The 26,868-nt window shown below is 41.2% G+C and overlaps 1 long non-coding RNA gene across 1 annotated transcript in view; it reads left to right on the plus strand.

Annotated features, from left to right (window-relative positions):
* LOC138924224 (uncharacterized) overlaps positions 1–26,868 on the plus strand; it is a 76,301-nt gene that overhangs the window by 44,166 nt on the left and 5,267 nt on the right. The window contains exon 3 of the long non-coding RNA XR_011439023.1: positions 10,554–10,628. This is a non-coding gene — a long non-coding RNA (uncharacterized lncRNA). The remainder of the gene's footprint in view (positions 1–10,553; positions 10,629–26,868) is intronic.

Below are 26,868 nucleotides of genomic sequence, written 5' to 3' on the forward strand. Positions count from 1 at the left end.
ATTGGCCAGACCTGCCTACCCTGTCACAGACACAGCTGGACATTTTTCCAGGTAATATTTAGAGCATAAAAAGGCAGAGAGGAGCAAGAAGAGGAAGGAGCTGGGCTACTCTGTCTGGTTTCTCTATTGAACTCACCAATGAGGTGAGTGAGGGGCGGAGAGGGTCGAGAGTGTCACACTAATCAACGTCCCTCCAAGTGGAAGAAACTTCAGGGCTTGGAAGAGAATGTTCCTGTATGAATAAGTGTACTGCATTGATATACAATATCCCCTGGGGCCAGGCCCTCTGTACTGGCAGGACTTAATGCTTAGTCTTCCAGCCTCTTGAGGGTTGATTGCTGTGTTAGTCAGGGATCTTCAGGGAAATGACAGAATCAATAGTATATATATAAATAGTAGATATATGTGTGTGTGTGTGCGTGTGTGTGGGAAGAGAGAGAAAGAGAAAAGAGAGGGAGAGAGACATCAATGTAAGTAAATTCACCGAACAAAATTAAATTATAAAGATTTATATCAGGATAGCAATCCTTGGATCAATTAGTACCTCACAACTATCTAGGATCTGTGGATCATTGCCTGAGCCACAGCGCTGCTTAAATATTTTTTTTTAATTGAAAACAGAGAAGAATTACTTGTTTCTTGATTCAATAAGTAGCAAATAAGTGTCTGTGGTATCCTGGGTCCTGTGTGGAAGACACCAAGGGGAGTGACATTCGATATTTGTTTTCTGGGGCTCAAGGTTGAGTGGACGATGGCAAAGCATAATATGATGAGCGCAATTAAGAAGAGAAAAGCAAAGTGCTATTATGGTCCCAGGTAGGATTAATTCTGACTTGAGATCTGAAGAAGGCTCTATGGAAAAGGAGACATTTAGATTGCACCTTGAAGAATGAATAGAATTTTGACAAGCAGAGATTAAGGGAAAGGAGCTTTCCTTCGTATTGGAGGAATGTTGGTAAGTCTGGTCTTGTTAGAGTGTTCTAGATGTGTGTGCATCTGGGAGAGGAGGAGAGGGTGGAGGATGGCTGTAGGGTTTGCTGGGGGCTGGAAGGCAAGAAGGAAAAAATAAAAGAGAGAACTCAATCTGGAAAGAGAGTTTATATTGGGAAAGGCACTGAATGCTGTGCTAAGGAGTTAAGACTTCCTACAGAAGGTAGGGGGGCTGTTGACTGTTTTCAAAGAGGTGAGGGGGGAGACACGGATTTTGAAAAATCCTTCTGGCGGTGTGTGTAAAATGGTTTGGAAGGTGGTCCGAAGCCCATGTGCGAGTCTTGGTGAGAGCTGGAGGGGACGGAACCACGGCAGAGGTCGTGGGAATGGGTGCCAGGGACTCTCCTGAGAGAAGTGTGGCAGGCAGGACTTGATGCAGTGTGGAAGTAGTTTCGGTGGGCTTGGGAGGAAGCCAATCACGAGTGGACCTGTTTGTCTTGTTTGAACGATACATTCTGCCTGTGTCAGAAGCTCTTCTGTGTCTCCTGTCTCCTCTGGACTGGAGGTTCATTACAGGCAGAGAGTCGGGGTTTTCATCTTTGTGTCCCCCTCAGCCTTCAGCTCAGAGCTGTGATCATGTGAAGAAGGCAAGATATGAATGTTTGTGACAGCCGAGTGACCCCAGGAGGATAGGCTGTGGCATGCAAATTGCACGAGGGAGGGTCCATGTGTTGCTCTGTGGGTGTGATGCCCGGTACTTGAAGTGAAACTCTCTCTGTAGAGGACACGTGGAGCCAGAGAACCTGTGTGGGAAAGCCCCACCCGACACGCGTGGGTGGTTATCTCATGGGGCCACCTGCACTATTAAGGGAGCCCTGAGCAGGAACAGGGGGTGGGGGAGGGGCCCGCCTGGGCTGGGGAAGCTCACTTCAGCTCTGAAGACAGGCCGGCCAGGATTCCTGCTGAGGGAACAGCACGTGCTGGCTACACTCCAGCGTGGGAATCACCAACTACGGTCATCACAGGAGCCACAAAAGCCCCTGGAAGTCATCAAGGGTCATAGGTTCCTGGAGCCACCCACAGGGGTACTTTCTGGCAGGATGATGGGTGTGAACTAAATATTCTCCACTTCGTATTTGCTTTACCTTTATTTTTCTTTTTTGAAAAAAGTAATGCATGTTCATTGTAGAAGTTTTGAAAATAAATATAAATAAAAAAATAAGTAAAAGGATCCATTGTCTTACCAGTAAAGATAGCCGATGCCAAATTTTCATGACTATAAGGCAGTATGTCCTTACCACATGCGTAAGGTATATATAAATATACATATACACCTATATATATTACCATATATTTGGTATGCCATGCACCACACCATATATGTGTCCATTACCAAATGTATATAGAGCGCTTTTTGTTTCCTCAGTGAATCACTAGGGTCCTCGTCTGTCGTTTGCAGGAAGTGCAGGATCTCATCTCGAGGCCCTGCCCTCTTCTGTTGTCCATGAGCACCAGGGACTCATTCAGCCCAAAGGGAGCCAGAGGTGCTTTCAAACACTGGGAGGTGACAAGGTGGGGTTCAGTCAGTTCCATGCCATTTGTTCTTCCTGCTGCCACGTGGCACCACTGTTGAAAACTATTTGCCAATACTGTGATCTCTTGACAGGGCTAAACTCTTGTCACTACCATTGAGGAACCCCATGCTTGGGCTCCAAAGTCACAGCTCTCTAGGTTCACATTCTCCTCGCAAGCGTTGTTCCCAAAGTACCACCAGGGACCCTGGAGGCTGCACGGTGAGGGCCTTTCTGCCTCAGCCACTGCTATTGCAGAGCTGGACCAGCCTCACAAACCTCAGGCTCCTGTGATGAACCTGGGCCTCCAGCGTGGCGTCCCTTTGCCCCTCTTGTCTTTGGGGCCTTTGGAATCTTCTCCAGCTGATGAAACAGGGTCAGGGCTACTGTTGTTTCTCTAATTTTAAATCTTGGGGTAAAAGTTGTAGGAGTCTAGGTTACTTCCTTCCCAGAAGATCCTGGGCTCCCTATGCAGATTGGTCCTCCTCTTTCTCAGAAACTTGTTCCGCATACCCAGGAATACTGGTCAGGCTACAGGAAGTTTAATTATATTGTTCTCCAGGAACACATCACAAAACTAAGATCTCCTCCAAGATGGTGAATAGGACACCTCGATGGATAGTTGTGTGACTGATTAGAAAGTTACCCGATCTGTCCTCCTAGGCAGGGGGGCAAGAGGCAGGTCTGGCACATCGTTATATGGAACTTTCCTTTGGGATCAAATAAAATCCACTCATCTCCTCACTCGAGAGCTGTCCTGGTGATTTGGGCCTCTCTGCGCTCAGAGGGCACGCTTGGAATGCCAAATATTGCCTCCCGGGGCTTTGATGAAGTATCCAGCCAGCTCTTTCAATCACCAGTTTAAAAAATAGAAATGCTTCCAAATCTCTGAGCGGAGGAGCTCGGTCTGAATAACAATTATGTGTGTGTGATTGAGGTTCTCTACCTTCAAAACACACTCCGGGTCTTATCACTTCCTACCACCCAGGTGCAGGCCACCACATTGCTCTTCTAGACAATGGCAATAACCTCCCAACCAGCCAACCAGCCCCTCTGCTTCCACACATTCCCCTCTACAGTCTGTCTTTCACAGAGCAGGTCAGAATGAAGTGCTCAGCGCCTCCTGATGCCTTCCCAGAACAGGCCAGAATAAAATCCACACTCCCCACTGCGGTACGGAGGCCCCATGGTGTGACCCCTGCGTAGCCCTCCGGTCTCACCCCATCCCTCTTCACTGTGTCTGCACTGCCCTCTTGCTCTGCCTTGAGTAGCTCAAGTCTGTTTCTCCCTCAGGACCTTTACACGTGCTTTCCCCTCCTCCTGGAACATTCTTTCTCCATTTCTCCTCATGTTTCCCTCCCTGGATTCATTGAAGTCTTGGCTCTAAAGTCACTTTTTCAGAGAGGACTTTAAGAGTAGACACTGCTCCCTGACACACTCCACTTCCCCCATCATGTTGTGTCCCTGCTCACACTTTGTTTTTCTTCATTCATCTTATTATTGCCCCCAATTTCTTTTATTTAGTTGATTTGTTTCTTTATTTGTTGCCTGTCTTCCTAGCATTAGAGCTGAAGTTCCTTGAGAGCAGGGCCATGTCTGCCTTTTTGTGGTGGAATCCACCAGGCCTAGTACAGTGCCTGGCACACAATAGATGCTTCAGGAATGTGTTTTACATGAATGAATGTCTGAGCCCATTTCTCAAATTTACAGAGATGGAACCCAAGTAATGAAATGGCTTTCTTTGATGTAGAGTCAGTAGTTGCCTCAGTATAGGGTATTTCTTGCCTACCTTCCAAAGTGCTTAGCACTGTCCACGTACAGGGCATTAAGCATAGGTACACACACACACACACATACACACACACATGCACACTTTGTAGCAATGAAATGCATAGACAGAAACATAATTAGATATCTTTCTTGAAATTTAAAACCATGGTTTGGGATAGTTCTCAGCCAGACTCTGTTCCACCTTTGGGCATTCCTTCTGACTCAAAAAAGGCTATGTCATTCTTCGCCACTGCTCAGGTGGATTCTTCAGGACTAATTATTCTGTGGGAGAGCAGTCTGTTTTCTGAGTGACCCCCCCCCCCCCTTTCAGTGGAGCCTCCCAAAGGCCTCTAACTTTGTGGGTTTAAAAACAGGAAAGGTAAGGAATTTGGAAAGGGTTTGGCCAGATAATTCTGTTCCATGTGACACTGGTTGGAGTTATTTACTGATCTGTATTCAGCAGGTGCCTAAAATGGGCTGGAAGGTGTGAGAATGCTTTACTCACGTGCCTGGTTTCCTGCCGCTCCTCTGTGAGGCTTCTCTCTCTCCAAGCGGCTAACTGGGCGTCCTCACAGCATGGTGGTCTCAGGCTAGTTGGACTTCTGACCTGGCAGCTGGCTTCTAAGAAGGAGCAGCAGTCCTAACACTGAGTTCTCATCTTGACTCTGTTACTTATTAACTTTTAGACACTGGGCAAATTGTTGCAATTTTCTGAGCTTAAACTTCCTCATCTGTGAAATAGGGATGCTAACACATATCTTAGAATGTTGTTGTGAGGTTTAAAGTGAGATGTGTATAACAGGAGAATAGAATCCCAGAACCTCAGGACCCAGGAGTTTGTAAGGATGGAGGGAGAATGACTTTTCTATTCCCTTCCTTTCCACTTAGAAGAGCTGCTTCTGGGAGAGGGATCTCTGACCAGACGTGTGATCTGGGGTACATGGAAGAAAAATTGCCATTTCAAAGCTTCTGATGATTCTTTACATTGTTTGGGATGGAGCCCAGAGTGGAAACTCACATAAGACGACCCTTTCTGGTTGTTGAAGGCAAAACACAGGGAGACGAGGTGAGACGAAGGAGACATGCATAATAAAATAACAGAAAATGTCTGTTTCCTGGCTCTGAAACTCAGAGGAAAGAGAGAATGAGAGAAAGGTCATAACTGGAGGTTGAGATCCCAAGTCCTCGGAGGGTTAGCAAGAGATACTGTCTGGTGCGATGTGTGATATTCCACTTCAGTCTGCTTCCTTCTCTGTAATCGCCTTCATTATCACCAAATCTTCAGGAAAAGCCTTGTGCTGGTGTTGTGTGGAGGCCTGAGGCGGAGCCATATCCACTCAACCTTGGAAAAGGAGAGAGAACAGCATCTCAGGAGGGAGATGGTGAGAGGAGGTGAGAAACTTGCTGACAGCAGGAGTTCGAACACTTGCGCCCACTTTGGAAATCCTGGAAAAGATACTAGACTTCTCTAATTTAGTATGTTAGGTTGGGGCTCAGACTATTAAAGTGGGGGAGGCTGACTCCAGGAGGCTGGTAGAGTTGGGGACATTCTGGTTACGGATACAAAGAACTTGACCCATAGCTGACTTACCTTACATGGTGACTTCTCTTACTCAGAGTTCAGGTAACTTGCAAAGGGAAATAAAGCTTAGCATGGCAACTGGCAATCAGACTCAGGTTTGCCTGAGTCTAAAGTCTTTACTCTTCACACTCTTCCACATTTCCCTTAAGTACTATGTATTTGCTGCCAAGTCTTTTTAGAATATTAGAGCTAAATGAAAGGCCTGGTGGCAGCTTAAAGTCAAGTTAAATGATGACTCCCCTTAGGTCACCTGGGGCAAGGCAGGGCCTTCTTAGGACTGTCTGAAGATCACCCAAGTACACTTTCTCTTGAGGTCAAGTCTCCAGTGGTTAGTAGGCTCTAAAATCCTTCTCTGTTCTGGCTATTTTAAAATCTTGTTTATATGCTAATCGTACTCCACCCTCAGCTGGCCTTCTATCATCTGTCAAGTAAATAGTGACCATAATGAGAAAAGAAACCAGAAATGCAAATGAAGAAGGACAAAGAGTGTCAGTGAGCAGGAGCCAGCTGAACAGAAACATAGAAATCCCTGCTCAGAGCCACTTTGTCTCATATCTAAACTCACACCTTTATTTTTTATTGACTCTGGCATGAGAAGGTTTCCTTGCATTAGTAATGATGCTGTCAATGTTTTATAGGGTATGGAAGTCATGGTCACATTGAAATCCTTCCTCAGTGATGGAGGACTCTCAGACTTATTGAAACACATACTGAGTTTGAGTCAGAGTGTCATATAACCCAACCGAGGATCTGAGAATTCTTTGGGGGTGTTGGTGACATTTGGCCCCCTTTACTTTGTTAATATATGCTTCTCTACATCCTCAAGGAGGTTTCAGAAGACTCCTCGACCTCCTTTTCTTGACTGAGACCTGGATCTCCTAAAAGTCTCAACTGCCGCTGCAGTCCCCACCAATAGAAGCTGCTCTTTCTTCTACATTCCACGCAGCAACCTCCCAGGGAAGACGTTGCTGTTCTCCTCACTCTTACCTGCACCTCCAGACCAATGCTCATCAGCCTCCAGGCAGAAGCTCTTTTCCCTTCCAGGTCACACCACCCACTTGAATCATGTTCTTTTCCTTCTAGTCACTGACATCAGCTTATTTCCAAGTTAGTTTCCTTCCTTCATTAATGATTTTGAAATGACAGTCAGTCATTATCCCCATTTATTTCAGACACAATCCTAGGATTTTTTTTTTTTTTTTTTTAACATTTGTTAGACAGCCAATCCAACAAACTAATCTCCAAACTTCAATGTCCTTCATTTCTCTAGTTCTTCAACTAACCTTGTAGGCCAGCATTCCAGTATCCTACTCTCTGGTCACAACGCCCTGTCCTCACAATGTCTCTCCCATTACATTCAGACCTCATATGCTCTTCCTGTCCCTTGGTCACTTCATTTTCTCACAGTTTATCCAAACCTCTATGACTCCACTCTTTCTCTATACAACCTAGATCCCAAGGTTGTACAGACATGTGAACCACTCTTTCGCAAGCATCTTTGATTCCTTTCCATCCTTTATCTTTCTATCATATCATCCATAAAATCCCAAACTAGAAACAATGGTACTGTTACTCTCTACCTCCTATGCTCTTCACTTGAATAGGGGAATACACTGGAAAAACAGTCACATATAGATTGGCATGTTAAAAAATTCATGGTCTCCAATCATGACTCATCCCTTAGCACTACCTCTCAATCTTTTGTCTTTAGTCAACTCTTTCTCATTTCCTTCACTGACTATCAAACGGTATCTATTTCTTCAAGCCTCATACCTTATACTTGTTCTTTTGTCCTCAGCAGACAATCAAGAAAATCAAAGAAATTAAGCATAATTTCTCCTCCTGGATATAAACTTTTCCACATTTATCCCCACTGTGGCAGACACTTTTGATTGCCTACCCAACAGCTGTGCCCACCCATTCTTTCTTGATAACAGAGTCCTGATTTGGTTTAGGTGTTTGGTGGCTATGTTGTTCAGAGGGGCTAGGCCCTTGCCTGGCCCCAGTGGATGGATCATAATTAGTTTAACTCAATTTTGAATGCTTCATTTCCTTTGTCAGTACTTGGCTTGGCCATGTGAAGAAATTCTGGCCATTGAATGGAGGTCTGTTGAGGGGCTTCTGGGGAACTTTTTCTCCCTCTCAAAATGGAGCCCAAGAAAGAGCTCTTTTCTCCTGGTCTTTGGATATTGTTCTGTGTGTGGCCTGGAGCTACTGCAGTGATCTTTTGACCTTGATGAGAGTGGCTGGTGTGTTGAGGGTGCCAATGCAGAAACCTGGAAAGAACCTGGGTCCTTGATGACATTGTTAAGCCACTGAATTAGCCAAACTTGCCTATAATCATCCCACTCTTTGATATATAAAAGAATAATATTCCCTTCTTGATATATAAAAGAATAATATTCCCTTATTTATTAAGCTTCTTTTGATTGGATTTTCTGTTGCTGGCAACCAAAAGCATTGCAAATGTTAAACTAATCCTTCCAGTCCTGGAAGGTTCTCTCCTCATTTCAGGGTGAATCTCTTCACTTGTGCTCTTGATCCTCTTGCTTCCTGTCTTTTCTGGAACTTTGTCACTTCACTCATCCCCCTCCGTCCTGTACCTTCTACTTCTCCCCCTCTAAGTCCATCAACTTGCTCAAGCAGCCTCTAATGTTAGAAGTTTCTCTCAAAGCCGTATCTCCCTCTAGCTCTCAACAAACTTCTCTTCTCGCCTTCTCATGCAAACTCTTTAGAGTGAGCTCTGCTTTCTGTCTCTACTTCTTCACTTCCCATTTCTTGTTTAGCCACTCAACTTGGCTTCTGGCTCTTCTTGACCATTAAAAAGGTCAGGTAAAAGTTACTAATGATGATCGGGGCTGGCCTGGTGGTGTAGTGGTTAAGTTCACATCCTCCATTTTGTTGGCCCAGGGTTCGTGGGTTCAGATCCTGGCATGGACCTATACACCACTCATGAAGCCATGCTGTGGCGGCATCCCACATACAACATAGAGGAAGATTGACACAGATTTTAGCTCAGAGACAATCTTCCTCAAGCAAAAAAGAAGATTGGCAACAGATGTTACCTCAGGGCCAATCTTCCTTATTAAAAAAAAAAAAGTTACCAATGATCTCATAACCACCATGTTCAATGGGATGTTTACGATCCCACGTTTTGCTGCATTTAATGCAGCTTATTGAATCTCCTTACTGTTTTGGCTTTCATGTAGCCTCACTCTCCTGGTTCTCCTTTGTGATGCTTCCTCTATATCTCTTGTGGATGGACATTCCTCTCTCTTCTTGCCCCTTACATTTTGGTGTTCCTTAAGGTTACACCATCAGTTCAGCTCTGTTCTCATTCTATATATTCTTTCTGGGTCAGTGCACCTACTTTTATGGTTTAAATGATCACCTTGCTGCTGATAACTCCCAAATCTCAGACCTCTTGCCTGACCTTCAGATCTTTCTGTCGAATGAGTTGCTAGAAATCTACACCAGGATACCACTTAGGCCCCTCAAACCTAACATGGCTATGCTGAATTCATCATCTTCCTTACCAGACTTCCTCCCTCCTGTGTTCTCTAGCTAAATTGGTGGTGCCCCATTACCAATCACTTAAGTAAGACACTTGAAGACCAGCCTGCACATCTCCCTTTCTTCCCTTCTCCTCATCTACCACCTTCTCCCAATCTACCACCAAACGTGGGGGTTTTGCCACCTACATAGCTCTCAATCTTATTCCTGCCTCTTCAGCCCCACCGCCACTCCCCCAGTTTGTATCCCTACCACCTCTCTCCTAACCACAACATTAACTTCCTAATTGCTCTCCCTACCTCCATTGTTTACCTCCTGCAACCAATTCTCCACACAGCCGGCAGAGGATTGCATCTTGGTAATTAAGTTTGACTGTGGTATGCCCTTGATTGAATTCTGTCCATGGCTCCCCAGTTTTTATTTACAGAGTGAAGTGCACATTCTTTAACAGGGCATTCATGAGTGCCCCCTGCTGGCTTCTCCAGGTTTATCTCCTGGCATCTGCCTAACAATTTCTTTTGTTTCCTTTGTATATCATGTTATTTTTCAACACAAACATACACACACATACACGCACACCACTTTGCCTAGCCAGTTCTCTGAGTTGGATGCCATTTCTTAATTCTACAAGACTCTACCATTTCTACCACTACGATTTACCACGCTGCATTATAATTTTCTTTTTTTATGACTATTCAGAGCAGTCTTACTAATATCTGGGCTGTCAGTGACCAGCCTGTACTAGGGATCCCTGGCCCATAGTACAGATCCTTTAATATTTGTTGAATGAATGAATGGATGAATAAACATATCCTCTAGAAAGTTCAATCTCCTGGATCTGTCTGTGTAGATTGGGCCTCTATGTAGCTTCAACTCAGAACTTGAAGAGTGAACTAAGCACTGTGCCTACAGACACCTCTGAGATACCACCTTGTCACTGTTCCTATATTTCACATTATCCTACTGTAATTCTCAAAGTGTTTTGATACTCCTCTGGTGTTGGAATAATAGGAGAATTTCTTCATGGATCCACTTGCAGGAAATAGTAAAAGCAACTCATGATTCTGGGATTACATGTATAAAATTAATATGCACATAAATAAACTGTTATGTTTACTTTCAAGCTACCAAAGGAGATGTTGCTTGCTGATTTTATTTTTTTCTGTATCTCCTTATTTCTCACTCAGTTGCTGGATGAGAAGAGATCCCTCAAGATCAAGAGAAGAGATCAAGAGAGGAAAATCCCTTGGAGCTGGAGGAGGGTGAGAGACATTGCAAACTTTGCTTTTTCCTCAATTTCACAGAATGCTGCGTTAGGGTGGAAGTCTTTTCCAGTTTAGAAATGTTTCTCTCTCTGTGACTCCTACTCTCTCCCTACCATCATCCTCCCCATGGCCCCCACTACCCACCTAGAACCATCTTCTACCCTCCTGAACATATGTGAAAAATCCAGAGCAAGGTTAGTCTGGGCCAACTGTGGAACACCTGGATTTAGATGCATTGTCACATGTCCCTCCATTCCTGCAACACGGAAGGAGAAGGAGGGCCCTTCCATTAGCAAATTAGTGGCAGAATTTCAGGTCAATGAGAGGGAAATGTATGAGGTAGGCAGAACTTTTGTCGATTAATGTCTTCAGACCACATTACAGAAGCAATTGCCTGCTTGGCTTGTTAATCAAGATGGGGAAACACTTGTCTTTGAGCAGTAAGTTTCAAGATTCTTCAGACTTCCTGTATATTCCTTAGCTTCTTTCAATCTCAAAAATTTCTCAAAGTGAACCGAAGTGGTAGTGATAAAATTAAAGGTTTTTCTCTGTTACCCAGGAACTTCTAAATGCAGGCTGCTCCTGAGGTTAAGAGACAATTCTAAACTGGGAAGTACAGTGTGTGAGGACAAGGACAGCAGGGACACTTGTTAATAAGTGCAGACTCTATTTTTCCTCTTGTCACTTGCTGCAGAAACGTGAATCATGACCAAATCTTTCCAGATTGGGGAGGGCCTCAGAGTTACCCGGGATGCTCCTGGTGCATGCTGACATGTGCCACCTCAGACGGCCTGAGTGTGACTGTGAGCTGTCCAAATGCTCTTTCCCTAGTTTGAGGGCATTGAAATGGAAAAGCCCCAAGAATGTACTGCAATGGAGTCTAGGACTCCTAGGCTCAGGCTTCCTTAGCTACTTGGTACAAGGTGAAAGGAGCTGGAAGAATGTTAACGGAGTTGTCATGGGCAGAGGCAATGGATAGATAAACAGCATTACAGATACATGACATTATATATTTCAGGATGGGGGGCAGTAGGGCATGGAGTGGGAGGCCTGAGGGGCATATTTCCCCTTCTCCATCCTTCGTTCCTTGCCTCATCTGTTCAAGAGGTACCAGAAATCTAAAAGGTGCAAACATGGCAGTATATTTTGCCTAAAAAACCATTATTTTGATTTTGATTTTAAGTAGTTATGATCCTTCAAATAGGAAAATCATATAAAAGTGTTCAAAATATGGATGAGCCATAGAGTATGAGTTCAAAATATGGATGAGCCATAGAGTATGACCCACCAAATTCTTCATTTAGGAGATCCATAGATTTTGAAATCAATTCTCAAACTCCACAACTCATTTTTATGAAGCAATCATAATGTTAATCTCAAGATCTTCACCAAGAACTAATATGAAAAAAAACTTCTTTAGATTATTTTCATTTTAGATATAAACACAAGAATTCTAAATAAGATACTAGTAGATAGACTGCTTGACAATCCAGCTCATGGAGTCCTAAAAGGGAGATGGAAAAGGAAGAGGTGAGTGGAAAGACATCAAAGAGAAGCTCTCCTCATGTCGTTATTTGGACCAGAACAAGCCCTGGTGAATTAATTAAATCAAAGAATGAAAGATAAGAAGGCTGCAGAAAACTACAAACTTATGTGATCAAAATAATAGATATTAGTGGATAAGACAAGGGATTTGAAAGCCAAATACTGGCATATCCTTATGTCAGTGCCTTCTATCCTATGTGGAAAACAAAACTGGATAAACTAATGAGTATAAAAATGAATCAGTGGTATTTAAGAGATAGTGTGGTGTGGTTTTAGTAATCGGGAAACCTGGCATCTAGTGCAGTTCAGCAAATTAGCTGTGAGACCTCAATGAAGTCACTTGACAACTTTGTGAAATGAGGCAGTTGATCCAGATCAGCACTTCTCAAACTTTTATATGTGTATGAGTCAGCTGAGGACCTTGTTGCAATGTCAATTCTGGTTCAGTAGGTCTGGGGCTGGTCTGAGATTCTGCGTTTCTAATAAGCTTTTAGGTGATGCCAGTGTTGTTGATCTGCAGACCACACTTTGAATAGCAAGGATCTAGATGAGCTCCATGCCTCTTCCCGTTCAAATGAACATGGTTTTCAGATATACTCTTTCACAGGCAATCAGCTCAGAAGTTTCTGAATTATAGAAATGAAGGTAAAGCAAAGACAAGAACTACTGTGATAAATAAGAACAAATTGAGAGACGTGGGCATGTCAGTAGGATGAATCTGGCAGTGAAGTTTGACTCAGCAACTCAATGAGTAAGAGAGGCAGAGCCAAGTTAAAATCAGGGCATGAATCTCAGTCCAAAGGATGTGACCAGAGAGAGAGAAGAGCAATGGAGAAAGATACCCAGGAATCTCGTGAGTGGTTAAGTGCACGATGACACATTCCTCGTATTGCAAAGGAACAAAATGGGCCAGAATACTGTCAGCTCTGCTTCAATTCCGTGAGTCTCTTTGGCTTCGTTTAGAGGATCTTGTCACCACAATCCCTGACACCCCCTTCCTCCTCACATAGCTTCTCTAAAATGCAAAGACAAACCATGGGTTCATATGTGTACATTATGGTGAATTCTGAAAAGCCACTCAGATGCTGACTGATGGACATCTTAGCCCTTGATTTAGGGCTGAGCACCAGGGCTGGAGGACCCACAATGTATTTCCCAGGTTTGAGAACTTGGGAAGACAAGGAAAGAGTAGGGAGGACTCAGCAAATTGAGCAGTCAATGTGCCTTCAAAACCAGAAAACTTCCCTATTGCATTTATTCATTGGAAAATGACTTCAGTTTAATGGCAATAATGATTTAGTAAGCCATTTATATTAAGAAAAATTCTGTGAGGTAGATGGAGGCAGACGTTGTTATCCAATGTAAAAAAGGAAGAAGTCAAGATTAGGCAGGTTAAGACCGTCTGGCTAGCTAGTGTTGGATTAGAACTCAGTCCTCTTCACCCCCGTCAGTGGAGTTCCTCTACAGTGCTGTGTACCTTGTACCACATGCATTTAATCATATTGGACTTGGACTTTTCTTTCATACTCCACTAACCTTATGTATCAATTATGGTTATAGAATTACCAGGTGCTTTGTTCCATTATTTGATGGCAAAATGTTTTAGAAAATAAATAGTCTGTCATATCGGTGGGAGCGACAGCCATTGCTGGTTGCCAGTCTCAGAGCATTTCCCCTTTATTCTTTGCTGACAAATTTTCTTTACTTTCCTCTGAGAATCCACGTTCTTTAGCAGTGGCTGGGCCCTTTCCCAGCCTTAGGACACTGAATCCTGATTGGTCTAAACTAATGAAGATGGTATCACTTGCCAAGTGATTGTAGAGCTAAGGGTGTGTGATGAAATTGTGGCCAATGAGATGCGAAGGGAGGTTGCCTCTGCCTTTAAAAAGGGACATATGAAGGAGATAGTCCTTTTTCTGCTTCTACACTTTGTCCACTACAGGTGATGCCTGGAACTAAGGCAGCATCTTGGAATGATGGGGGGAAACATTTGACACAATGAGGGTGGTAGAGAAGGAAAATGAAAAGAACCTGGGTCCTTGTTGATGTAATGGAGGCATGGAGCAATCAAACCAAGCCTGCTCTTCCTTTGATTTTTAGCTGAGATTTCTTCTATTTGCAGCCAAAAGTATCCTAATGGATGTAGACAGACTGGGAGTAGCTCTGTCATAACTGTCACCAAACAACCAGCGTTGGAATCTCAGCTGGTTCACCAACTAGTTCTGTGACCTTGGGCAAGTCACTTTCCAGACAAGAGCCTAATTCCCTGTAAAAATGGAGACAAGAAAATACCAACTTCACAAGGTGGGAGTTCTAACATAAACTGTGAAAACACTCCAAAATTGTTATTATTATTATTACTGTTATCTTTATTAATATTATGTGTTATACAATAACAGCATTACAATCAGGCTCCATGTCAAGCAATCTGCAGTAAGAATGCTTTAAATCTTTTGATGTTTCTGGGAAAATCCCTGCATGCTGAGACATTTGTGCCTGCCCTCTCTCCTAAGGGCACATGAGAAATAGCCAGGCTGGTTACAGCTTGGAGTGGGGGAGTTCCTTAATGGAATCTGAGTGTAACATCTCATGATAAGCAAAATGGGGCTCATCGAATGACTTTTGGGACTAATGTTCCATGAGAGTGTTTCCAGGAATTTCAATGCATAAGTGGGGCACAACACACACCAGATAATTTTTCTCTGCACTTTCCTTTATATTGAGAAGTACAGAGCTCCACAGATTTCAAGTGAGAGGTCATGTCTCTGGTGTATGGAAAAAAAATAAACCTGGGGGTCTGACTGCACTGGATTATGAGAATGCTAGATCCCCAAGTAGAGGTTTGTAAAGGGCCTTCTTCCATTCCGTCGTTTTCATCCTCCCCACTCCCTTCGACAGACCACTTTTTCAGCAGCGTTCAAACAAGGCAAGACTTGCTTGGTTTACAGCTCTAGCCATTTTATTCACCTTTTTGTTTCACGAGTAAGGGCCAGAGGAGCTCTGCATTTTGTGTGTTTATGTTAGAGACAGCCTCCTGTTTCCGACTGAATGTAAGATTGTTGTCATTCTGATGAGCATGTCACTTGGGAGGACACTCAGGGCTGTTTTGCTGTTGAAGCTCTGGAGAGGAGAGGCAGTGGCCTCGGACTGCATAACGAGGAGGAGGAACCCATGGGAGGGGTGCTTGGCCCAGGTCCAGCCCAGAGCCCACTATTTTTTATGGGAGGTCAAGAAATGAGGAGCTGGGCCTACGGACATCTGCCTAGAGTGATATTTCCAAATTGGTCTTTCTCCTCTGGAGGTTCAGTTTCAAATTTAATTAGCTAGCTAATGATGGTAAATTATCATAATTAATTGATGAATGCTGAAGTGCTTTGACGACAAAGCACTATACATAATTTCTAGGGCAGTTAATTTCTGGTCTAACTTTGAGGACTAGTCTAGGAGAGAGAGTTTTATAATAATAACAATAATAGTTTTTTAATGGTTTGGACCGAAGCCTTCTCTTGGTCTGGAACACTGTCTTAATGGAGTATCTTATACAGTCTCATTTCCCACTTAGTAAATGATCTCTCCTTTTGCCAGAGGCACCCCTGGAGGAAGAAGGCCTTGTGAGAGATCTGTAAGCGTGTCTTTACAGTCCTGTGGGTGAGACAGAGAAGTAAATAAGCAGTTATTATCCAGGAAGATTAGCGCTGTGGTAGGGAGATATCCAGGGAGCTATAGGATCATAGGACAGGGTCTGGGAAGTATTCTGGTAGAGGTGAGAGCTCCCGGTGAAGGATGAGCAGGAGTTCCTCAGGCAGAGGTGGCGGGGGACAGGGGGAGTAAGAAAGATGATGGGGCAGAGAGAGTAACGTAAAAATGTGTGTGTGTGTGTGTGTGTGTAAGAGAGAAAATAACACATTTGAAAAGTCCCGAGTAGAGTGTGTTTGGAAGGGTAGCAAGAGATGTAATTAAAAGGCTAAGGGGCTTTTATTTAAAGAAGATAAATTGAATACATGCATTATATCTTTCCCTGCCAAAACTCTGTTAAAGGGATGTTAATGAGATTTTTATAAATATGTAAAACCGTAGGAACAAACAGTACAGGAGAAATACGACAGTAACAAAATTTTAGAAGCTAGGCAATAGATGGAAGAGTGGCAATTGATTTAGCAGACTGGAGAAAGTGGAATTCTAATCTTAAGTAAGCAGTGGGGAAAACTAAACAGGAAGCCGATTTGAACCAGAGATTCCTCCTCGCCAAAGCTCAAGCATCAGAGATAATACATACTTTGGAAATAGAGGTAAAGGAGGATCCAAAACCAGGAGAATTGGTTCAAGTAATTTTAGAGAAAGATTGAACCCCTAAATCATTTCATCATCTGTTCAAGAAGATGTCTTCCCACTTCCACTCTCACAGAAGACTGAGGGTGATTCTCTTGAGGGTATAAAATAAACACCATGTAGAACTGAGTATGGGGAAATCGTATTGAAAATATGGTGAGTTCAGGAAAGTTTACATACTGAGATTGAGACACCTCCAGTCTTCAGCTCCTACCAGACTCTCAGAATTTTGACAACCACATCTTTATCCTCCGGGAAAGAGACAGAAAGAACCTTCTTTGGAAATATGACCAACCTAAGAAAAATGATCTAAAGGTACTGACATCAGGGCTTCCACAGGGACCCCAGTGAGATATCAACAATGAAGACCACAAGTTGATCTATACATGGTTTCTTTAAGGAAGTAAAATTGATAAGAAACCTAATACACCAAGGATGCTTACACAATTGGAGGAGAGTTTGGAGCTGAATTACTGATAAGTACACGGAAAAAGTTAAGGGTATGTAGAAATCTAAGCAAATAAACAAGCAAACAAAAGACAACTATTAACTACAGGGAAAACAGAAAGTTGTGCAGGAAAGGAAACAATGGTTTAGTTACAAAATGTGTTTACATAGTCATAATAATATTTATGCTACTAAAATTCTAAATTACAAGTAGGATGGAGGGATGGAAAGTACATGTTGGGAGCATGGATGTGTGTGAAAGAGAACACTCTATCCTCATCTTCTGTAGTCGATAATCAACAAAATATGTCTAAAAATGGAAAAATCATGAAAGCAATATAGCGATAGTCTTTATCAAGATAGGAAACACAGGAGAAGAGGAATTATGGAGGAAGGTAATAGATTTATTGATAACGTGTGGCTTTTGAGGCACCTGTGAAACAAACAAGTTGAGATGTCTCTTAGGCAGTTGGCTTTATGGGTCCAATGCCAACAAGCCTCAATAAGGGTTCTTGGAGAGAATTAAGCCCTACGGGAAATGATTTGAGTGACTATTTCCTCACTTCTTCCCCAGGGTGGTTGATGGCTATTCCCATTCTAGATAAATAAGAAAGAAGTTAATTAATTATATGCAATAGATGCTTAAGGGCTCTAGGGCTTGATGTCCTTGTAGAAGCCAACCGAGGGGGCTGCGTCAATAGGGTGGGAAATGGAGATTTGGAGTTATTGTCAGGGGAGTAGATGAAACTGGAAGAGGGCCAAGGATAACCACTAGAGGATACTCACAGGTCAAAGACAGGCAGGCAGGAGGAGACTGCAAGGAGATTAGAAAGAGCAACTGTAATAGAAATAAAAACACCCAGGAGAGTGTGGCACCCAGAAGACACAAGAGAAGAGATTTGAAAGAGCAGGTGCATGGGAAGTGCCAAAAGTTGCAGAAAGATTATGTGAAATAAGGACCATCAGGAGGTTGTTGATTTTACCTAGGAGGAAGTTGTTAGTGACTTTAGATGGAGCCTTTTTATTGGAGGAGGTGGTATTCAGAAACCAGATGGCAACGTACTTGGGGCCCAGGAATCAGTCAGCTGAAACTAGTTATTTCTTAATGCCCAGCTCTCCAACCCAAGCTAAAACTCCATTCATGCTCCAAGTCACATCCCCTAGGAGGGAATTATGTTCTCACCCAGGAGACCACTTAGACACACAGCACTGGGTTTCTACGACTTTGTGAGAACATTTCTGGGGATTCATGGGCCCTGGCCAATCTTGTTACTGCATTCTTTAGGTTAGTTATTTTTATGTGAAAACTTAGATGGGATGAAGTGCTGATACTGACCAGGGAAGTGTATGAATTACCTTGTCCTTCAAGTTATTTCTCAGCATAAGTCAAGAACTTTTCACCTGGAAAAGTAAAGTCCTTCCTGTCATGCAAAGGGGTGGTGTCGATCTGTCTCTGAAATCTCTGGTGGTACAGCATTGCTGCTACAAATATATATCATGCATTCATGCAAATATTTACCATTCTCCTAAGAGTTATAGAGATAAAAACATGGAGTAGATATGGATTATGCTCTCAAGAAGCTTACAGTAGAGGCAAGGGTATGGTTGATGAGCCCGAATAGCACCACGCGAGGTAAAAGGGCTAAAGAACCTTTTTCTCATGGAGGATCTTCAACCCAAACCAGCCATCTGTGGGAGGAACAAAAGGAGGTGGGGTCCCCTAGGAAGCGCATCAGTCACTTTCTGCCTCAATCACCCAGCTTGCAGCTGAGAACCCTGACACCAAAATAAACAGACAAGCAAAGTCATCAAACAATTACATTACAAAATATTCAAAAAGGTGGAAATAAGGCACCCATATTCCTATCCCTTTAACACAAAAAATAATGATAGCTATGTTTCCCCCGTGAGACTTTCCCAAAGTGTTTCCATGGAACACTAGGTCATGTGGACAGAAAACGTCTCCATCATCAAATGATTTTGGAAATTTGAGAAATGTTCTGATAATACTGCAGTTTTCTTTACTTCAATACATAACTTCTCAAAATCCTTAGTATGGTAATGCATTTTGAGAAGATTCAAGAAAGAGATAAACATTACTCTTTTTTTCTGGGAACTTTCAAAGGATTTTGAGGGACATTTGCCTCAAAATGTTGCCTTATGGTCTTTCGCACATACAAGGGAGCTACATAATGGTAGGCAGAGGGCACGTGCAATTCTGTGCCCTGCTTTCTTCTACTACTGTACCATGGAGACTGAGGGCAAGACTTTGCTTGGAAGAAGCTTTTCTCCTTTTGTTCCTGGGGTCTCTGTGGACTCGAGCTAACCCAGCAGGCGAAAAGCTGAGCTAGCAGACCATGTCTTGGTACTTAGTCTCTGCTCCTGTGTATTCTGCTAGAAGCAGGTTGTCAGGACTTGAAATTAGGGCCAGGACCTTCTAATCCTGAAATGAACTTAATTTATTTGGGCATTTCCAACTCACTAAACAGCATATCCAACTTCCCATCCACTCCCCAAGCTCAGAGGTGAGACCTTGCACAGTGATTCGACACAGACTACAAAGGAAGAAAGAACGCCTGATTTTCCTCAAAAGAAGAAACTCAAGAGCAACCGAGCGACTGCAGCAGGCTTTGTCATGCAAATGGCGTAGAGTCTCCTTGTTGCTCCCAATTATGCCCGTGGTGGAAAGGGCAGAGATTTAAGGAGACTTAACTCAGAGAAAGAAAGAAATAAGGTATCGTCTGTGGGGCACTAGCTGTTAAAGGAAAAAGAAATGTTTTTATTTTGTAATTTTTTTTCACCTGCTGAGTTGGTCCCAGGAAATACGACACTCACTGACAGGTACAGCCCAACCGTGCTAGCAACTCTGCTGCTTAGAACCTGGTGCTGAGAAAGGCACAGGCATGAATCTCCAGGCGAATTTATATTCAATGAGGCCAGGGACTTGTTGGTGTTTTCTCTGCTGCGTCCCCAGGATGTAGAATAGTTACACTCTAAATATTTGTAGAATTAATGAAGGCTGTCTCCTTGGAGAAGAACTAGTTTTGCTGGTCCTCACAGATGGAGGTTGAACCTCTAATCCCCACCAGCCCGAAAATTCTAGCTTGGTGTACGTGTGTATATAAAGGCAGTTACCATTATATTTCTCTAAGTTCCCTTTGAAAAATCGTCAAGCCACAGACCGCTGTGTTGTCCTGTTGAGTAAGAATTTACTCTGAATTATTTCCTTGCTGCACACTTGCATGTTCAGAAAATGCATAGCTCTGTTTCTGGTAATATAATGGCTAGGTACCTGGAACAATCTTCCTGCTAATAACAATGAAAAATGCTAGTTAATGAATATTTTAAAAATCTTGAAATCATTGAAGAACTGGTCAAATACAGCAGCAAGGATTTACCAGCTTGACATCTAAGGGAAAGCAGGAACCAAGAGAGGTAAGCAAAGTTTTCACCCTGAGGGCTGTTGCTGAACCTAATGAACTGGAGCTTCAATTTTCTGGGACAAGTGTCTGTGCGTGTGTATGTGTGTGTGAGAGAGAGAGAGAGAAAGAGAGAGAGAGAGAGAGAGAGAGAGAGAGGGAGAGAGCTGGAAGGAGAGAAAGCAAAGTTCAGTGCCTGTTCCCAAATCCTGGAACCCTGATGCATCACGTGTTGTGTCAGCGTGAGCCAGAACTGAACGCAACTACACCCCTTCCACACACAGGAAATTTCAAGGCAAGTTGCCTAAGCACCAGACAAACAGAATTAATTAACAAAAACCTCTCCCTGCTAGCTAAAATCTTGAGCTGACCTTCATGTGGGCATGTAAGCCAAATTTGTGTGACCTGGGTGGTCCGAAAAACTTCAAGTCAGATTTTAAAGTGTTCTTAGGATGGCGATGTCCCAACCATCTGGTAAATGCAAGCTCAAATCCTCTTTGGAAGAATCCATTTCCATCCAAGGCATCAAAGAATTCTCAAAAAGAAAAGGAAGAGGGGCGGCTAACAATAAAAAATTACCAAATATACAGACAGAAGAAATGGATCTGCACAGACCTCAGACACTGCAATCATCAATCTCATGATCCAAAGTAAATATGATTATTGTGTTTAAAGAAATAAAAGAGAAGCTTAAAATGTCTGTAGGGAAGACAAAACTATAATGAAGGTCTAAGCAGATGTTAAAAGGTATATTGAGGCATGTGAAAAATTTTAAGAGTTTATTTGAGCAAAAATCAATTTGAATCTGGCAGTGCCAAGTCACAAGTGGTTAGGAGCACTCTGCCAACAGCAGCCAGGGTCACAACTTATACAGAAAAAGGCAGAAGCAAAGTAAGGAAATGATTGATTGACTGTAGCTTAAAACCCCGTTGCCTGTTGGTGATTGGTTGCCCTTAGCGTTTTGATTTTGTAACCTTGAGGCATTCACAGACTTAGATTTTGGGTTGCTTAGGCAGGTGTCACAGCATTAGAGCCACTTCAGTCTAGTGGCCTCCTTGTTTAATTAATTTAACACAGATTTTAAGAAAAACCTCATATAATTTATTGGAATGAAAATTATAATAAAATCGAAAAACCCAGTGGATGAGTTTAACATCAAATTAGATAGAGGTGAAGGGAACGAGTGAACTTGAAGATGGGTCAAATAAATTATCCAAATATAGCATAGAGACACACAAAAATAGAAAATGTGAAAGAGATAGCAGGAGACATGGAGAATGGAACGTGAAAATCTAACAAAAATGTAATTGGAGTTTAGAAGGACAGGTGAGAACGGGATGGGAAAAATGTTTGGAGAGATAACAGCTGAGAATTTTTGATAACTGTTAAAGACTAAAATCTACAGAGTCAAAAATCCCCACAAATTCCAAGAGGAATAAATAAAAAGTGTACATCTAGGCACACTATAGTGAAACTTCAGGACATCAACGAGGAAAGATCTTAAAAGCAGCCGAGGGTGGGGGGAGAATACACATTACCTTTAAAAGAGTAACTGTCAGACAGAAAGCTGATTTTTTCGACAAAAATGATAGAAACCTAGCATCAAATCTTCAATGTGCTAGGAAAAAAAAAAATAACTACTAACCTAGCATTCTGCACCCAGGGACAGGATATTTCAAGAATAAGAACAAAATAAAAACATTTTCAGAAAACCAGAAACCAAGAGAATTTGTTGCCAGAGGACCTTTTCTAAAGGAAATTCTAAAAGATGAATTGCAAGCAAAAAGACAGCAAGCTCAGATGGAAGGCTTCCAACCTTGTAAGAAAAGTGGCAAAGACATGGGTAAGGCCAAGTGCTCATGGCATACATAAAAAAGTAACAACAACGTCTTGTGTGTGTGTCTGTGTTTTTAAAAATAAGATAAAAGTAAACCACTTTAATTAAAATACTAAGTGTGGGGGATGGCAAATGGTGTTAAAACGTTATAAAGTCTTTGTGCTGTCTAGACAAACAGTAAAGGTATTGTCTAAATTTAGACTTTGATGAATTAGTGTGCACATTGTCATTTCTATGGTAGTCACCGAAAGAATAGAATGTAGAGTATAATTTCCAAACTAGTAGAGGAGAAAAATGAGAGGATGAAAAGTCCTCAATCAATCAAAAAGATGCAAAAAAAAAAAAAAAAAAGAGAGAAAAAGAGAGATAGTGGAACCAATAGGAAGCACAAAATAAAATGGAGGAATAGATACAGAAATGTATCAGTACTTTCATTGAATGTAAAAAGGATAAGTGAAAATATGCAATAATACTTAACATTCAACAATAAGAAAATAAACAAGCCATTTGAAAAATGGGCAAAAGATCTGAACAGACAACTCACTGATGAAGACAGAGAGATGGCAAATAAGCATATAAAAAGATCCTTAGAATTATTTGTCATTAGTTAATTGCAAATTAAAACAACGCTGTGGTACCACTATGCATCTACGAGAATGGCCAAAATGCAAAAAACTGACAATATCAAATACCGGCTAAGACTCAGAGGAAGAGGAACTCATTCATTGCTGGTGGGAATGCAAAATGGTACAGCCTCTTGGAAGACAGTTTGGCAGTTTCTTACAAAGCTAGGCATAGTCTTACCATACTATAACAATCACATTCTTACGTATTCACCCAGTTGAGTTGAAAACTCACATCCACACAAAAACCTGCAAACAAATGTTAATAGTAGTTTTATTCATAATTACCCCAAAACTCGAAGCAACTAAGCTGTGATTTAGTAGGTGAATGGACAAACACACTGGTACATCCATGCAGTAGAATATTATTCTATGATAACAAGAAATGAGCTATCAAGCTGTGAAAAAACTGGGAAGAACCCTAAATGCATATTGCTACGTGAAAGAAGCCAGTCTGAAAAGGCTACATACTGTATGATTACAATTATACGCCTTTATGGAAAAGGCAAAACTGTAGAGACAGTGAAAAGATGAGTAGTTGCCTGGAGATTGGGAGGAGGGGACAAGGGATGAATAGATGAAGCACAGGGAATTTTTAGGGCAGTGAAACTATTATGTATAATACTGTAGTGGTGGATACAAGACCTTATGCATTTGTCAAAACCTATAAAACTTCAGTACCTAAACACTGAACCTCAATGCGTGCAAATTTAAAAAAATCATTCAGGAGTCTGGAAGATCCTGGGAAAGAGTCTAAACTATGGCAATAGAATCTAACTGTATCACAAGTGTATTTGAAAAGACCTCACTAAAGAGGATGGGAGAAAACATACTGACCTAAGTCTTTTTGGAAATGAATGGAGTCTATGAGACTAAAGGCAAAAGCGACTGAACATAAGCACTGTACTCCAGATGACAAAATTGCTTCCCACGGAGGTACAGGCTAGCAATTCTGGTACTGCTATATGTGTATGCTGGAACTGAACAATTCAGCAAACAATGGCAGATGGTGGAGCTTAGTTTCTCAATGCTGGAGTGGGAATTATGGATAAGCACTGGGAGGAGGCTAGAATCATCTATATGGTAACGGATTAGAGTTGGAAACGTCAGTAAGAACTGATGACTAACCTAACAGATACAAATGTTTACATACAGTTAACACTGGTTAATATACACACATGTATATCTTTGTTTTGTCTGCTAAGAGGCTAAAAGAAATGATACCCTCATAGTAATGAGCTCACCTAATACCCAGATCTTTGTAATACCGTTATCCAACAAAAGGAACCAAACTCCTGGGAGAAATGGATGATTCTAGGCCTGGGGCATGAAATATACAAGATAAGCCTTGAGCATCTTACAGTGCCAGAAAGTAAGGAAGTACTGGAAAAACAACAAACCCACTGAACCCTACCAAACACCTCATAATGATGTAGGTAGATCAAAGGTGCACAGGATTCAAGGGAAAGAGTTTCCAATGGCCAAACCAGGAGCAATTTGAGCAACAACAAAATAAGGTAGTATTGATTTATAACCCAGACTATAAAACAAATATCCATGAGTCTGTATTGACATGAATAAGTGATGGAATGAATAAATAAATGGGAGAGAAGAGATAATTCTCCCATGCAGAAAAATTTCAAATAATTTATGTAGATTCTTTCAAGGAGGTGACATATAGCTCTTCAGTCCTTAAGTGTGGGCAGTACATAGTGACTTCCTTCCAAAGAATACAGTATGGATAGGGGAAAAAGAGTAACTTTGTAGTGGAGAAACCTGATAAACATTAACTTAGTCAAGTGATCAAGGTCAATATCAACATGATAAGTTGCATTGATAGTACATATCGTTGGTCTGATCTAACGAAAATGTCATTTACCTCTGTGATATTCCTCTCCAAAACAAACTACCCCAGTTTAACCATGAGAAAAACGTTAGACAAAGTGCAGTTGAGGGACGTTCTACAAAATACTAGACAAGTACTTCTGAACATTGTCAAAGTCATCAAAAACAAGGGAAGTCTGAGAAACCATCACAACCAAGAGAAACCTAAGGAGAAATGATTACTAAATGTAATATGGTGCCCTGAATGGGATCCTGGAACAGAAAAGAGATATTAGGTAAAAACTAAGGAAATCTGACTTTAGTTAATAATAATGTATCGATATTGTTTCATTAATTATAACATGTATCATACTAATGTAAGATGTTAATAATAGGGGCAACTGGGTGTGTGGTATACTGGAACACTCTGTACTATCTTTGCAATTTTTCTGTAAATCTAAGACTTTTTAAAAAATAAGGTCTATTAATAGTAATAAAAAAAGGAATAAGTGCTACAGAGAAAAAGATGGTCTGAGAGGATGAAATACAAAATCTAACTATTTATAAAAGAAACTTCTAAAATATAAGGATATAGAACTAGAGAAAGGAAACAAAGAATGAAAAAAGATATACTGGGCAGAATCCAACCAAAAGGAAGCTAGTGCAGTTATCTTAAGATCAGAAAATATAGACTTTAAGCCAAAATCCTTACTAGTGATAAAGAGGATCACTTCATAAAAACGAAAAGTTCAATTCACCAAAAAGACGTCATAATTTAAAATGATATGTACCTTAATAACAGGACCTCTAAATATTCAAGCAAAAATTGATAACTCCAAGGAGAAATAGACAAATCCACAATCATGTGAGTCATTTTAATACCTCTCTCTCAGTAATTGATTGAACGAGCAGATAAAATAGCAGGAGGAATATGGAATATTTAAACATGATGGAAAAATCTTGATTTAATGGACACATATTATTGACTTGACTAGCATACGCACTTTTTCAAAATACACAGAATATTTACACAAAATTGGCTATATGCTGTGCCGTAAAGCAAACTCAAATAAATTTAAAAAGTCTGAATAATGTATATTGAGTCTTCTCAGCACAATTCAATTAAGCTAGAAATCAACGGTAAAATGATAATTAGAAGAGTATGTTTAGTATTAGAAAACACGCTGATAAATAATTCTCAGTTCAAAGAAGAAATGCTTATGGAAGTTAGAGAACATTTTTAACTATATGATAAAAATACTGCAAATCAAAATGTTTGAGTTGAAGCTAAAGCAGTACTTGGAGAGAAGTTTATATCTACAATGGCAATAAAAAGTAAAAAAGTAAAAAAAAGGCTAATCAAATTTAATAGAGTACAAAAATGATAATATATCATGACAAAGTTGAGTTTGTCTCGATAATGCAAGGTTTTAACATTAGAAAATTAAATTTGTTTTAACATTGCTAGATGAATGGAGGGAAATCATGCAATAATCTCAAGAGGTGCAGAAAAAGAAAAGTTATCCAATTACTATAAACACTTAGCAACCTGGGAGTAGAAAAAAATTATTTAATTTAATCTAAGGTATTTGCAAAAAAAAGGAAAGGGGACTAGAGAAAGCATCATTTATAACAGTGTAACATTTAAAGCTTTCTCTTTGAGATAAAGAATGAGATAGTGCTGTCATCATTTCTCTCAACATTGCTTTAGTTAAGCCAAGGAAACATTTTAGCCAGTGAAATAAAGTAGGAAAAAAAAGGTAAAAAATATAAGGTTGGATCAAAAGAAACATTTTGTTATTCAAAAATGATATGATTTTGTATGTAGAAAATTCTATGGAATCCAAGGCTAAATTATTAGACTTAAAGGCATGTGTCGCTTAATGATAGGGATACATTCTGAGAAATGCATCGTTAGGCAATTTTGTCGTTGTGTGAACATCATAGTGTCCTTACACAAACCAAGATGGTATAGCCTACTACACCAATGCTGTATGGTACTAATCTTGTGGGGCCACATCATGCGTGTGGGCCATTGCTGACTGAAATGTTATTATGTGATGCATGACTATAATGAGTTTAGTAAGATTGCTAGATAGAGAATTAATATACAAAATTTATTTATATTTCTACATGTCAGCAACAGACGGTTAGAAAATAAAATTTTTACAAGATTCTGTGGATTACTGTTGGGAGATACTCCTCTGTGAGTC

This window comes from Equus caballus, chromosome 5, assembly GCF_041296265.1.
Source record: "Equus caballus isolate H_3958 breed thoroughbred chromosome 5, TB-T2T, whole genome shotgun sequence".
Taxonomy (NCBI): Eukaryota; Metazoa; Chordata; class Mammalia; order Perissodactyla; family Equidae; genus Equus; species Equus caballus.